We start from the raw sequence: 14,648 nt of genomic DNA, 5'->3' as shown, positions 1-14,648 counted from the left end.
CTTGTTGAATAGGAGCACTGCTATGATTAGTCATAGCTTTCATGAGCATGTCCAGCTTTTTCTCCATGGTAGCCATTTGAGCCTGACTTCCACCATTGGTGCTCTCTTCATGTATGCCTTTTCTTTTGAATCCTTGTCTCCCTTTAGATGGGAATTGTTGGAAGTGCTCACTCAATGTCTCGAAGAGCTCCATGGCTTCCTTGCTGCTTTTCTCCATCAACATGCTACCACAATCTAACTCTACAAGACTCTTGTTAGGATCATTTAAACCCTCATAGAATGTCAGTACTTGATCGTCTTGAGATATATTGTGATGAGGGCATCTGAGAAGCAGTTCTTTAAAGTGTTCCCGTGCCTCGAAGAAAGGGTCTCCATCTTTTTGTTGGAAAATCAGAATTTCCCTTCTCAATTGCCTTGTCTTGTGGGCTGGGAAAAACTTCTTTAAGAACTTTGTGGCCATCTCATCCCAAGTATGAATAGAACTTGCGGCCAAAGAATTGTACCATCTCTTAGCATTATCTTTTAAAGAAAAAGGGAAAATGATTAACTTGATTTCTTTTGGAGTTAAACCTTGAACATTTTGAGTCCTGCAAAGATCACAGAATTCTCGAATATGCCAATATGGATTCTCTATAGGTGTGCCTTTATAATGTGGACTCATATTGAGCAGCGGAGATAAATCGTAACTGCTTCGCACAATGGGCTGGAAATTAATGCATGATGGCTAGTTGAGGATCTGGGGACTGAATGAATTTTTCATAGGTTTTCGCACCGGAGGTGTATTGTTTCTCAACATGATTAAAACAAAAAGAAAATTAAATAACAAAAGAAAAATAAAGAAATAAATTAGATCTGTAATTAAAATAGTTTCTATGCTACTGTTCGGATGTGCGATTGATCACACCATGAGGTGCGTTTGATTGCACTGGTGCGCTGGATCGTCCTGGAATGGGTGCTCGAGCGCACCTTCGGAGGCAGAATAGTAACTATGGAAAACTAGAAAAACAGAAAAAAAAAAAAAATATAATAAATAAATAAACTAAGGAAAAAAAATTCCAAACAAAATCAAACAATCTGGGCAATGGCACCAAAAACTTGTTATGCAAATATCTACCTAAATTAATAGGAAAATAATTGTACATTTTACTCGCAAGTGCACAAGATCAAACGATAGTATAGTGTAACAAGTACGAGATCGATCCCATGAGGATTGTTGATTTTGTTTTAGAATTGATAAAAATATCAAATTGTCACTAAATTGATACTGTGAAAAGAAATAAAAAGATATAAAGATAAATGAAAAGCTAAAGGTAGGGCTTTGATATCCACCACTAATCATACTTAGATAATATAACAATATGCCAATGATCCAATCATATTATGAATACTTAATGTTTGCCAATGATCCAATCTAATTCTTTTTTTTCTTAAAGGATTTAGCATGGCTGTCTACTAAGTTTTTCTCTAAGAAATCATAAATATTTGGAAATCGACAAACACATGAGGCCTAGGGCATGGGCGTCTACTCCCGGTTCCCCATGTTGATTAACCCAAGAACGTGATGTAAATTTCTTTTGTTATACTTATTAAACCCAGGACTCTATCATCTAAATTGATTTAATTAACTAGTCCATACCACATGCATATAATGGTCAATCACATACATATGAGGAATTCAAGAAAACATGAATTAATCAACTTAAGCAACACAATATGATTATCATAAAGGCGCCAATATTGAAATATTAAATAAAAATAATTAGGGCTTCAATCTATCCCTCCTTAAGAGTTAGTTATACATAATTAAAATAAAAGAAAAGAAGATGGGAAAGAAAGAACCGAAAACCGCTCCTAGAAATAGCCTCCAATTCCTCTCCCCAAAGTTGTCTCCTTGAAATTGTCTTTTGAATTGTGAGGCTTAGAGATCTATTTATTGGGCTTAGGAGAGTCCTAGAAGCCCTAATAATCTTAGGAAATTCGGAGATTTAAGTCCTATTCCAATTAGGATAAAGAAAACCTAAGTCCAAATCGGAATAGGATTCATCCATAATTGCATTCCTATCTTGCAGGGTGATTTTGGCATAGTGACGCTTCAAATTAGGAAAATGATATTTCACAATTATTTGTATAATTTTAAGTTAGCTTTTCAATGCCGCTTGAATCACATCAATCGGATATTTGAACTGAAAGTTATGGTCAAAATAATGAGATGTGTACAGAATCTAATTTTGAATCCAATCCGATTTTGACTCCAATTTGAGAAATTTCGATTTAATCCTTTCCTTTATTTGATTAAACTTAACCATGATTGGTTAAGCTTAACCATATCTTCTAGGTCTTCCCAATTCGCCCTTTAAGCTTGGAACTTTTCCGGAAATGCTTTCTTTTCTTCCACTACCTACAAAAACATAAAAAATACAAAAGGAAAATAAAATAGCACAAACTAACAATAGTAAGGAATTAACACACATAAGTTTAAGGGCTAAAATATGAATATTTTGGCACTTAACAATGGCTACCAAGAAGTGGAAGCTAGATATGCTTGTCAAAGCCATGATTGCACAGAACACCTCGCCTAGTCCACAAGCTGCACAACTCGAGGTATGCCATATGTTCCCATTCTGATAACTCTACTGAGACTTGTCTGTTGTACTCATCTATAGATCAGGAGCAAGCGAATTATGTGGGACAGAACAATTATCCTCCCAAGAACAATCCATACTCCAACACCTATAATTTATCATGGAGTAACAATCGGAATATTCTGAACCCTCAAGGATAGCAAAGGAACCCCTAACAAGTAGTCCAACCAGCTCAGGAGCCAAAGAAGGATGACCTGGAGAGTCTTGTATGACAATTTGTGATTGCGCAACAACAAACCAATACCAAGAATGATCAGTCTATTCAAAGGACCGAGCAAGCTATTCAAAGACTGGAAGTACAATTGGGGTAAATGGCTAATGAGCTGAGTGAAAGAAAGCAGGGTGAATTTCCATCCCAAACAATACCCAATCCAAGGGATCACCAACAGTTGAAAGCAGTCACAACCCTCAGAAATGGTAAGATCATAGGAGTTGATGAGCCATCACAAGCATCTCCAGATGAAGCCTCAACATCCAAGGTAAGTAAAATAGAGAAGGTGAATGCTCTACCCTTCCCTCAAAGGTTAGTAAAGCTAAAGAAAGAAAAACAGCTTCTTGACATTTCTGAGACTTTGAGAAAAGTAGAGATTAACATTCCCTTATTGGATGCAATTAAACAAATTCGCTCATATGATAAATTTTTAAAGGATTGTTGTACTCTTAAAAGGAAGTTTCAGGAGCATGAGACAGTGGCTTTAACAGAGGAGGTAAATGCGGTGCTATTGAGAAATCTACCACCAATGCTAAAAGATCCAGGTAGTTTTACCATTCCTTGCAGGATAGGAGACCATCTTTGTGAAAAGGCACTACTAGATCTAGGAGCAGGGGTGAATTTGCTGCCTTACATTGTGTATGAAAAGCTGAGTTTGGGGGAGCTTCAACCAACATCTATCACTTTGCAACTGGTAGACAGAAGCATTAAAAGACCAAGAGGTATACTTAAGGATGTCTTGGTAAAGGTAGATGAATTCATTTTACCTGCTAATTTTATTGTTTTGGATATGGAAGAATCCCCTGTGCGATCACTTTTGCCTATTATCTTAGGGAGACCCTTTATGAGAACTGCTGATACTAAAATATGTGTGAAAAAGTGTATTGTAAGTATGAAGGTGAATGGTGAGAAGATAGAGTTCAAAATATTCGATGCATTGAAATTACCTCAAGATGGGTTAGAATGCTTCAATGTCTGTATGATCCAAGGCATTGTTGAGAAAGTTTTTCAGGCCCATCACATTAACCCGATGGAGGCCACCCTCACCCATAGTTTCACAAGACTGGACATTGAGCCAAAATCTGAAGATGTTACCGATGACATCATTGAAGCCGTGCACCTTCTTGAGGCTTCTCCAAAATATCCAAGTAAGTACACCCCTCCTTTTGAGACTCTTGTGCCTACTAATACTACTCTTGTTCCTTCTATTGTCCAAGCACCAAAATTGGAATTGAAGCAATTGCCAGAGCATCTGACATATGCCTACTTAGGAGAAAACGGGACATTACCAGTCATAGTTGCTGCAAATCGAAGTTGTGGGGAAAAAGATAAGCTATTAAGAGTTCTTAGAGAGCATAAAACTGCTTTGGGATGGACCATTGCTGACATCAAGGGGATAAGCCCAGCCAAGTGCATGCATCAAATCTTCCTTGAAGATGAAGCAAAGCGAACCAGGGATGCATAGAGAAGACTCAACCCACACATGAAAGAGGTAGTCAAGGTGAGGTATTGAAACTGTTGGATGTTGGCATTATCTACCCCATCTCAGACTACGTGTAAGTCCAGTTCTAGTCGTTCCAAAGAAGAGTGGGATCACAGTGGTGAAGAATGAAGATGATGAGCTGATACCTACAAGAATAACCACTGGTTGGCAACTACAGAAAACTGAACATGGTGACAAGAAAAGATCATTTCCCCCTACCCTTCATTGATCAGATGCTAGAGAGGTTAGCTAGCCATAGTTACTACTGTTTTTTTGGATGGGTACAGTGGTTACAACCAAATTGCAATAGCGCTAGAGGATCAAGTGAAGACCACCTTCACATGTCCTTTCGGCACATTTGCCTACAGAAGGATGCCATTTGGATTATGCAATGGATCGGCCACCTTTCAAAGATGTATGATGAGCATTTCCTTAGATATGGTGGAGAAATTCATTGAGGTATTTATGGATGATTTTAGCGTTTTTGGTTCTAATTTTGATGAATGCTTTGATCATCTAAAGAGTGTCCTCAAGAGGTGTGAAGAATGCAATTTAGTGCTCAATTGGGAAAAATGCCACTTCATGGTTCAACAAGGCATTGTGTTCAGTCATTCCATTTCCAGCAAGGGCATTAAGGTGGATAAGGCCAAAATCGATATCATCTCCAAACTCCCCCCTCTTATGACAACAAAGGGTGTAAAAAGTTTCCTTGGACATGCTGGGTTTTACAAAAGATCCATTAAGGATTTCTCCAAGATTTCTAGACCCCTCTGTGCACTGCTAGCCAAGGATGCCAAGTTTGAATGGATTGAAGAATGCATGATTGCCTTCAACATACTAAAAAAGCTGCCCACATTTGCACCAATAATGATGGCACCAGATTGGAATCTACCATTTGAGCTCATGTGTGATGCCAGTGACTTTGCCTTGGGAGCTATCTTACATCAAAGAATCAATAAGGTACCCCATGATATTTATTATGCTTCTAGAACATTGAATGATGCTCAGCTAAATTAATCTACCACTGAGAAAGAATTGTTAGTTGTCATTTTTGCTTTGGAGAAGCTTAGATCATATCTGATTGGTTCTAAGGTTACTGTATTCACTGACCATGTTGCTTTGAGATATTTATTTGCTAAAAAAGATGCAAAGCCTAGATTGATCAGATGGGTACTATTACTACAAGAGTTTGACCTCGAGATTAGAAACAAGAAGTGCAGTGAGAATGTGGTGGCAGATCACTTATCCCGACTACTTCATGAAGAAGAAGAAGATGAACTTCCATTGAACAAAAATTTTCCAAATGAGTAGTTGTTTGCAGAAGAGGTCCAACTTCCATGGTATACAGATATTGTCCACTATATAATTGCCAAGGTTTTTCCTCTGGATATGTCTAGTCAAGAAAAGAAGAGGTTGATGTCTATATCTAGACATTACCATTGGGATGACCCCTATTTGTTCAAATTCTGCCCTGATTAAATCATTCGAAGGTATCTCAGAGGAGGAGCACTTGAGCATATTGCAGCATTGCCATCAGTTTGCTTATGGAGGACACTTTGGGGCAAAGAGAGCAGCTCTTAAGGTACTACAATCTTGTTTTTATTGGCCTAATGTGTTTAAGGATACCTTTTTGTTTTGCAGCTCTTGTGATAGATGCCAAAGGACAGGTAACATCTCATCCAGAAATCAGATGCCATTGCAAAATATTCAAGTGGTAGAGCTCTTTGATGTATGGGGTATTGACTTCATAGGTCCATTTCCTAACTCATATGGTTATTTATATATTCTTGTGGGGGTGGATTATGTGTCTAAATGGGTAGAGGCTATCCCCTCAAAGACCAATGATCATAAAGTGATTGTGAAGTTTTTACAAGAAAACATCTTTGCTAGGTTTGGGACGCCAAGGGCAATAATTGGTGATGGAGGTGGCTGATGTACAAATTTAATTGTACTCGCAAGTGTACGAGTCGTGTGCAATATAGCGTGTGTGCAAGTGCGAGGTCGATCCACAGGGATTTGTGTTGTGTAAACCAATTTCTATTTAAACCAACTCTATTTTAACCTAGTTCAGAATTTTGTGATTTTTGTCGTGCAAAATAAAACATAAACTAAAGAAAATAATGAAATAAAATGGTAAAGAACACTAAGGTTTTAGAATTCACTTCGCCAAATCTTAACTCTATATTCTCGTATTTGTTCCTACAATCGAAAAACTATATTCGATGTTTTACAAATATCAAGTTTAAATCATTCAATGAATCCACCCATTTTTACAAATCACAACAAATATCCGATTCGAAATTAAATCATCCTATGTATCCGTTTGGTTAACGAATCACAACGGATATCCGATTTCAATCGAATGATTTGATGTATCCGAAGGATGAAACACATCAAATATCCAACTCCAACACATAATAGTTCATCACATTCAATTAAAAGATATAAATCAAGCAATTGAATGAAAATCTACAACATCCTTATTCGAAGTCAAAATTGTATAAACAAAATACGAGAATACATGAGTTTGTCAATGACGAAGCTTCATCTTCAACCTTAGTTGAAAGATTTAGCCTCTCATGATAACAAAAATAATCACCAATTGAATTGTCATCATCGAAAGAATAAAACTTACAATGGAAAACAAAGCAAAAGCTTCCCCACGGCAATACGTCGTAATTCAGCTTAAAACGGCCTCCCCAATTGTGAGGCTTAGAGGTCTATTTATATGGCTTAGGAGAGCCCTAGAAGCCCTAGTAATCCTAGGAATTTCGGAGATTTAAGTCCAAGCCCAATTAGGATAAAGAAAACCTAAGCCCAAATCGGAATAGGATTCGCCCAAAATTGCGGTCCTATCTTGTGGCGTGATTTTGGCCTTGCGGCACTCCGAATTGGGAAAATGCTAATTCACAATGAATTGTATTAGTTTGAGTTAGCTTTCCAATGCCGCTTGAATCACCTCAATCGGATATCTGAGATGAAAGTTATGATCAAAATACCGAGACATATTCAGAATCCAATTTTGCATCCAATCCGATTTGACTTCAAATTGAGAAATTCCGAATTAATCCTTTCCTTTATTTGATTAAACTTTAACCATGATTGGTTAAACTTAACCATATCCTCTAGGTCTTCCCAATTTGCCCCTTTAAGCTTTGAATTTTTCCAGAAATGCTTTCTTTTCTTCCAAAAGCCTATAAAACAAAGAAAATACAAAAAGGCAGTAAAATGTCCTAATTAACCAAAACCAAAGGATTAAAACATGCAAGTTAAGCGCTGAAAATATAAATATTTTAGCACTTATCACACCCCCAAACTTACATATTGCTAGTCCCTTAGCAATACAAAACTAAAAACAAGAATGGAAAAACAGAAAACAAAAGATAAATCCATCTTTCGTGGGATATACGATTGCATTTAGCGCATGCAACAAGCCTTTTAAACCCCTAGAGGACGAGTGAAGTCTCGTGAGGGTTTAACAGGAATGATACCCACAAACATTTATGCACTATGTTATTTCATAAACAAGGACTTCCACACAAACACATGGTTTTTAACATCATGAGTAGGTTTATCATAATGAACACCACAATCACATCATCAAGATAAGCACAAATCATTCAACTCAAAGATGGAAATTTGAGACAACACATGTTCAAATAAGTGCAATGTGAGACTAACATAAAATCCGGAGGCTTCAATTTATTCTCAAACTTGGGTGTACTTTAGATGTGATAGGAATTTGCTCAGATGAAACAACCAAGGCTTAATTTTTTTTTTTTTTTGTTTTTTTTTTGTTTTTTTGTTTTTTTGTATAGGCTGTGCAATGCTTAGCTTCCTTAAGCTTTCTAATTGACCCATGTAACGAGTGTTGGGCCAGAGACTCCCAAACCAAATGGTTTTAGGGCACTAGATGTAGAAACATCCCTAAGGGCTTAATTACTCAAGTCAACTAGGCTACGAAGCCAAACTAGCCATACAACCAACCAAGTTAGGTTTCTCATCTTTTTACGCGAACACTCAATGCTTTGTGAGGCATGAGGTCCGGTTACTCAATGAGAAGCTCAAACTGATTTGATTTGATTTTTTTTTTTTTTTTTTTCAAGCCATGGTTTCATCACACTTCATCCTACCTATCTCAAAATATACCCTAATCAAGTCAAATCTTATACCTCACCGATTCTGTGCTAGTGTGCTCGTGGTGATAAACTCGAACATGTGAAATCTCTCTAATCCAACAATGAGTCAACAGACTCAGATTCCTACTGACATGCTGTGTTCAAAATGCTAAATAGACCAATGACATGCAAACCACAGAATAGGTGTTATCCTTGCTTAATCAATAACATAGCAGATTTTTTTTATTTATTTTTTATTTTTTTATTATATATATATAACAAAACAACACGAATAATTAAGGAAAAAGACAGAGAAATGTCTACCCCACCCCCAAACTAAAATGACACATTGTCCCCAATGGGTCCAGAGATACAATACCAGGTGCGCGGCGCAAGTCGGGTGTAACATAGGAGAATGCTCCCCCAAACTTGAATGGCAGACACTTGCCCTGAAAAACATAACAGAAACAAACAAACAAGATAAAATGGTAAAGGAAAGAATGAGGGTTGCCTCCCACAAGCGCTAAGTTTTAAGTCTTCAGCCAGACTCTCCACAAAAGACGACAATCACTCAGAATAACTCGGATCCTCCAACAATGTCGTCTCAATCTCCTTACTCCTCAACTCTAAGAATGATTTTAATCTCTGTCCATTTACCTTGAAGGTGTTACCATTCTGAGGATCCTCAATCTCGATGGCCCCATGAGGAAAAACTGTCCGAATGATAAATGGGCCTGTCCACCGAGATTTCAACTTGCCTGGAAAAAGATGCAGCCGTGAATTGTAAAGAAGGACTTTCTCACCAGGCTCAAAAGATCGTCTCAAAATGCTCTGGTCATGAGCCTTCTTCATCTGTGCCTTGTACAACAATGCAGACTCATAAGCATCATTCCTTAGCTCCTCTAATTCATCGAGTTGGAGCTTCCTTTGTGAGCCAGCCTTCAAAAGATTGAAGTTCAGCTGCTTGATGGCCCAATATGCTCTATGCTCCAACTCCACGGGAAGATGACATGCCTTCCCGTACACAAGCCGATAGGGTGACATCCCAATCGGGGTCTTGAACGCTGTCCTATATGCCCACAGTGCGTCACTCAATCGCATAGACCAATCTTTTCAATTGGGGTTTACCGTCTTTTCCAAAATATGCTTGATCTCGCGATTGGAAACTTCAACCTGTCCACTCGTCTGTGGGTGATACGGGGTGGCAACCTTATATGTGATGAAATACTTCTTCATCAACTGCTCAAAAATCCGATTGCAAAAATGCTTACCTCCATCACTTATAATTGCTCGAGGCGTACCAAAACGAGCAAAGATAGTGTCTCTCAAAAACTGGACCACAACTCTGTGGTCATTGGTCTTGCATGCAACCGCCTCCACCCATTTGGACACATAGTCCACAGCAACCAAGATGTACAGATAGCCAAAGGAGTTCGGGAAAGGTCCCATGAAATCGATGCCCCATACGTCAAAAATCTCAACAATCAGAATGGGACTGAGGGGCATCATATTCCTTCTAGAGATACTCCCTAGCTTCTGACAACGCTCACAAGATATACAATAAGCGTGGGCGTCTCTGAAAAGGGTAGGACAATAGAATCCACACTGCAAAATCTTGGCGGCGGTCTTCTTAGCACTGAAATGGCCTCCACAAGCATGATCATGACAAAAGGAGATGACATTGGATTGGTCATGCTCAGGTATACACCTCCTAATGATCTGATCGGGACAATACTTGAACAGGTAAGGATCGTCCCAGAAAAAATGTTTCACCACGGACAAAAATTTGGACCTATCTTGTCGCCCCCACTGCTGAGGCAGTTGGCCGGTGACAAGATAGTTCACTATGTCAGCAAACCATGGTGCGGGCTCATGAACAATGTGCATCAATTGCTCATCAGGGAAAGTCTCCGAAATGGGGCTGGCGTCCTCAGTGTAATCCACAGTCAATCTAGACAAATGATCCGCCACCACATTTTTGGAACCCTTCTTGTCCCGAATTTCTATGTCAAACTCCTGAAGTAGCAAAATCCATCGGATCAGACGTGATTTAGCATCTTTTTTGGAAAAAAGATACTTCAATGCTGCGTGATCCGAAAAGATTTGACTTTAGATCCTAGCAAATAGGATCTGAACTTGTCTAGCACAAAAACGACTGCCAACAACTCCTTCTCCGTGGTGGAGTAGTTGAGTTGTGCATCGTTCAGAGTCCTGCTCGCATAGTAAATGACATGGGGGAGTCTATCAATATGCTGCCCCAAAACAGCTCCAACGGCATAATCCGATGCGTCACACATGATCTCAAAAGGTACACCCCAATTGGGTGGCTGAATAATGGGTGTGGACGTCAGAATGCTCTTAAGGTCCCCAAATGCTCTCTGGCAATCCTCATCAAATACAAATGGGGCATCCTTCACCAACAACTTGCACAAAGGCCTGGCAATCTTGCTAAAGTCTTGGATAAACCGCCTGTAGAATCCTGCATGGCCCAGAAAAGAGCGAACCTCCTTCACTGTACGTGGGGGTGGAAGGTTGGAAATCAAATCCACCTTCGCTTTATCAACCTCAATCCCCCTCTGAGATATGACGTGCCCCAATACAATACCTTGTTTGACCATAAAATGGCACTTCTCCCAATTGAGCACCAAGTTCTTCTCCTTGCACCGTACTAATACCAAAGTCAGGCGGTGCAAACACTCATCAAAGGATGAACCAAAGACAGAGAAATCGTCCATGAAAATCTCTAAGAAACACTCTACCATGTCAGAAAAAATACTAATCATGCACCGTTGAAAAGTAGCGGGTGTGTTGCATAACCCAAAGGGCATGTGACGGTAGGCGAAAGTCCCAAAAGGACAGGTAAATATCGTCTTCTCTTGATCTTCGGGGTCCACAGGGACCTGGTTATATCCAGAATAACCATCCAAGAAGCAATAGTATGCGTGCCCAGCCAAACGTTCCACCATCTGATCAATGAATGGGAGTGGAAAATGATCCTTCCTTGTGGCGGCATTTAGCTTGCAGTAGTCTATGCAAACTCTCCATCCGGACTGAATACGAGTTGGGACCAACTCATCATCCTTGTTCTTTACTACCGTCAATCCAGCCCGCTTTGGCACAACATGAATTGGGCTTACCCACTTGCTATCCGAGATTGGATAAATGATCCCTGCATCCAACAACTTAATCACTTCAGCCCTCACAACCTTTTGCATAGTTGGGTTTAACCTTCTCTGTGGCTCCCTCGATGGCTTGGCATTCTCCTCTAAATGTATCTTGTGCATCACCACCGAGGGACTGATCCCCTTGATATCCTCAATGGTCCAACCGATAGCTTCCTTGTGCTGTCTTAACACCTCTAGCAATTTTTCCTCTTGAGCATCAACCAAATCCGAAGCTATAATCACAGGCAAAGAATCTGCTGGACCTAGGAACTTATACTTAAGGTTATCCGGTAGAGGCTTAAGTTCCTTCTTTGGGGGATCAATTGTTGTTGTCTCCTCCGTCTCACTGCTCACCAGAGGAGCAGTCTCCAAAATTGCATCTGCTTGCTCAAGCAACTTGTCCAAATCTAAATCCTCTCCGAACTGAGCAAAGCATGCCTCCAAGGGGTCTTCTATGCTTGATTCATTCACTGTCTCTTCCATAATCTCCTCTATCAAGCATACATTTCTCACTTCATCATACTCCAATGGTTGTTTGCTGATATCAAAGATATTCAGCTCCACTGTCATATTTCCGAAGGAAATCTTCATCACCCCTATCCTACAATTAATCAGGGCGTTAGCCGTAGCTAAGAATGGTCGCCCTAGAATCACCGGTATTTGAATGCCAACATTCTTGACCGGCTCTGTGTCTAGCACAATGAAGTCCACGGGGAAGTAAAACTTATCCACCTTGATCAAAACATCCTCAATGATTCCCCGTGGTATCTGAACTGACCTATCAGCCAATTGAAGTGTCATGGACGTGGGCTTCAGTTCCCCTAACCCTAATTGTAGGTAAACTGAATAGGGTAGGAGATTCACGCTCGCCCCAAGATCTAAAAGAGCCTTCTCAATTCGACTGACTCCTATCGTGCAAGAGATGGTAGGACACCCAGGGTCCTTATACTTAATGGGCAACTTGCATTGAAGGATGGAGCTAACTTGCTCGGTCAGAAATGCTTTCTTTGGGACATTTGTTCTTCTCTTAACTGTGATCAAATCCTTCAAGAACTTCGCATAAGAAGGCACTTGTTGGATGGCGTCCAAAAATGGAATATTGATTTGGACTTGCTTGAACACTTCTAGAATGTCCTCAAACTTCCCTCCTTTCTTGGGGGCTTGCAACCTTTCAGGGTAAGGTGCTTTCGGCATAAATGACCTAGGAGGGTCCTCAATAATGGGTGTGGCTGTAGATGGCTCGGCATCTCTCTTCTCTTTGTTGCCACTCTTTTCCTTTTTTTGCCCTGCAGGGTCTTCTTCTTTCTCAGCCACCTGATTGTCCACTTGTCTTCCTGACCTCAGAGTGACAATTGCTTGCACATGTTCTTGTCCGTGTGCAGGATTTGAGGAATTCCCAACCATATATTGACCTTTTGGGTTGGGCACGGGCTGACTGGGCAATTTCCCTTTTTCTCTCTCACCCAAGTGATTGGCTATCTGTCCAATCTGACTCTCCATCTTAGCAATTGCTTGGGTGTTAACCATGGTGGCATTCTTTACTTCATCTATTGCTTGGGTATTTGCCATGGTAGAGTTTTTGAGCTCTTGTATGGTCTGGCTATTCGATTGTATGAATGCCTTCATCGTTTCCTCCAGCGATGATTGTGACGAAGATGCAGGATGTTGCACTGGTTGAGTTGAACGGCCATGATTCTGTGAGGGAAATCCTTGATTCATTGGTTGGCTCTGCTTCCATGAGAAATTAGGGTGGTTCCGCCACCCTGGATTGTATGTCTCTGAGTATGGTCCGCTTGCTTGCTTCCTAAAGTCATTAAAGGCGTTCACTTGTTCCATGGCGCACTCGGCAAAAGCCGGTGAAAATGGACAATTCTGTGCTAAGTGCATAGGATTAGCACAGATTGAACAACCATCAACATTGAAAGTGTTGGCGGCATTTACGGATTGACCCACTACAAGGGCTTCAACCTTCTTGGTCAGAGCATCTATCTTTATCCTCAAATCAGTGTCCTCCTTAACCTCATAGATGCCACCTTTCTTGGGAATACGGGCAGATTTATCCCGACAACTCGAAAAATCCCACTGCTGTGAGCTGTCGGACAACTTGTCTAATGCCTTATATGCTGCATCCCCGGTCAAACTTAAGAATGCTCCCCCATTCATTGACTCGATCATACTACGGTTGGATTGGGTCAATCCTTGGTAGAAAAATTGAACGAGTCTCCACTTCTCATATCCATGTGGGGGGCATCTTATCAACAACTCCTTAAACCTTTCCCAACACTCTGAAAATTTCTCATCCTCCTCTTGAGTGAAGAAGCTTATTTCCTTTCTGCATTCATTGACCTTTGACATTGGGAAATACTTGTTATAGAACTTGCTTAACAAGCTTTCCCAAGATGTAATGGATCCGGGCGTGTTGGAGTCCAACCATGCCCTAGCTTTGTCTTGTAGAGAGAAAGGAAATAGTCTAAGATGAACAGACTCTTCGGAGAAATTTTGAAATTTGAAAGTGGCGCATATGTCCTTGAATTTCTTTACATGACTATAAGGATTTTCAAGTTCTAGACCATGGAACGATGGTAGGAGTTGGATGACATGAGGTTTCAAATCAAAATGAGTAGCATTGGTTGGTGGCAATACTATACACGAATGGGATGTAGTGAAGTCCACAGGTGCGAACAACTCCCTAAGTGACGTAGTGAAGTCCACATTCCAAGCTCTAGCTTGCTCGGGATTTCCAGCTCTAGCATCCTCATGCTCAACCCTAGGTTCCTCTATGTTATCTTGTTGGTCTCCCATTTCACCTCTATCCTCACTCTCAGCAGGTGCTCTCCGAGTTCTCCTAAGAGTTCTATCAATGTCGGGATCTAAAGGTGTCAAATCTAAGTTTAGGGATCTCCGACCAAGCATACACCAATCTCGAGTGTTCAAATAAACTGATTAAACAACAATGAATAATCACAGAAAGAACACAAACAACCAAACAAAAAAAAAAATAGAACTAACTATTCAACAACAATATACAAA

The 14,648-nt window shown here is 40.1% G+C and overlaps 1 non-coding gene and 1 pseudogene across 1 annotated transcript; one reads left to right on the top strand and one right to left on the bottom strand.

The window, feature by feature from the left end:
- Positions 1–305: 305 nt before the first annotated feature.
- On the top strand, positions 306–413 carry LOC132191201 (small nucleolar RNA R71). Its single transcript, XR_009441229.1, has one exon. It is a non-coding gene; the product is annotated as a small nucleolar RNA R71 (small nucleolar RNA).
- Positions 414–9,114: 8,701 nt separating this feature from the next.
- LOC132190874 (uncharacterized) overlaps positions 9,115–14,648 on the bottom strand; it is a 6,064-nt pseudogene continuing 530 nt past the window's right edge.

This window comes from Corylus avellana, chromosome ca8, assembly GCF_901000735.1.
Source record: "Corylus avellana chromosome ca8, CavTom2PMs-1.0".
NCBI classification, from domain to species: Eukaryota; Viridiplantae; Streptophyta; class Magnoliopsida; order Fagales; family Betulaceae; genus Corylus; species Corylus avellana.
This window is presented reverse-complemented; position numbering and strand designations above follow the sequence as displayed.